General features: G+C 43.3%; 1 non-coding gene across 1 annotated transcript; it reads left to right on the top strand.

The window, feature by feature from the left end:
- The first annotated feature begins 938 nt into the window (after positions 1 to 938).
- Positions 939 to 1,023, top strand: TRNAR-UCG. Its single transcript has one exon. It is a non-coding gene; the product is annotated as a tRNA-Arg (tRNA).
- Positions 1,024 to 1,578: the final 555 nt, after the last annotated feature.

The raw sequence follows: 1,578 nt of genomic DNA, 5'->3' as shown, positions 1-1,578 counted from the left end.
CCTTTATAAAACCTCCCTCTTCCCAGCAAGAGACAGAGGCAATGCATGAGTGACACAGAGAGCCAGCTGCCATTGAAATGTTCCGACCATCTGCTTCTTCCTTATTTTTCCCTACTCTGTACACATTTAAATGTTTTTTTCCTGATTCATCTGTTTGTAGGGAGCAGATGCGATTGTCATCACCATTTTCCACTTACTAAACACCTACTATGTTCTAAGTGCCATGTTAGTAACTTGATATGAGTTATCTCATGTGAGACCCACAAAAATACTTAATAGAATGTTATTGGCCCATTTCATTGATGGTGAAACTGAGGCCTAGAAGTTTTAAGAGATTTGCCAAAGGCCACATTGCTAATAAGCAGGAACTTCTGAACCTAAAGCCTGTCTTTTGAAAGAACTTTGTGCCGTGGTGAAAAAAACTTCAAAAAAGTTCTGAAGAAGGTGCATTTTTAGCACCTTTTCAACGCCCTCTTTTCAAGCCAAAGGGAATGCCTTGGTGCCCTATACCACTTTTCCCAAACTGCCAAGGGTCTCAACAGCTTCAACAGTATCTTTCTTAGTGGTATTTGCATTTGAATATGAGTCTTCTAGAAAACAAGACAATGAAAGATCCAAAGAAATCACTTCTAAAGGTTGAATTTCAGACCATGCAAGCAAGCAAAGAGGGAAGATCTTTGTATGTTGGTAGCCTTCCCCAAGGCTTCTATGGTGATTCCAGGTAGATGCTCCTACTCTGAAAATTTTAACAACCCTGGCTTTCAGCAATGTCAAGTTCATAACACAGGAACTCTCAAAAACAGGCTACACCTTAAGCTGTTTGATTCATCAAAACCAGAACAACAAGAAAAATTCTTTAAGCCATTGGTAGGAGTCCATAGCTATTTTGAGAGCAGGGGCAAAGTGAATTTATCCAGATCAAGACTAGAAAGAGGAGCGCCTGGGTGGCTCAGTTGGTTGAGCGTCTGACTTCGGCTCAGGTCGTGATCTCACAGTTTGTGGGTTCGAGCCCCACATCGGGCTTTGTGCTGGCAGCTCAGAGCCTGGAGCTTGCTTGCTTCAGATTCTGTGTCTCCCTCTCTCTGCCCTCCCCCGCTCGTGCTCTCTCTGTCTCTGTCTCTGTCTCTCTCAAAAATAAATAAACAATAAAAAAAAGAGTAGAAAGATACAGATCCCTGACTTTGTTATGATAAACAAGGTGCTTGTTTTCTAGCAAATAAAAATGTGTTCTTTGGATACTCTTCTTCCTCAAGTCCCTAGGACTGGCCTTCAGTCTGCTGTTGCAAATCTAAAACATTCCCGTTGGCAGAAAAAGAGACTGTTTTCTTGGTGGACAACTGTGAGTTGAGTTTGGACAATGATTGTTCTGCTTCCAGAAAGTCCCTGGGGGAGTGGGGGCAGAGAGAGGAAGGGGGACTTGTAACTCAGCCAGGTGTTAGACACCTCCTCTGGGGTCCTCCTCTGCTAGTCCCCAGGATCCCAGGCCTGGAACAGACCCCACTGATTTTTTCCAAAGTTTGAGCTTTATTAGAGAGTAACAGTCAAGGGATTTTTCAGCGCATATTTCTTCGGCTCTGG

This window comes from Panthera leo, chromosome A2 (assembly GCF_018350215.1).
Source record: "Panthera leo isolate Ple1 chromosome A2, P.leo_Ple1_pat1.1, whole genome shotgun sequence".
Classification (NCBI taxonomy): Eukaryota; Metazoa; Chordata; class Mammalia; order Carnivora; family Felidae; genus Panthera; species Panthera leo.
The sequence above is the reverse complement of the archived record's forward strand: the minus strand, read 5'-3'. Positions and strand labels throughout refer to the sequence as shown.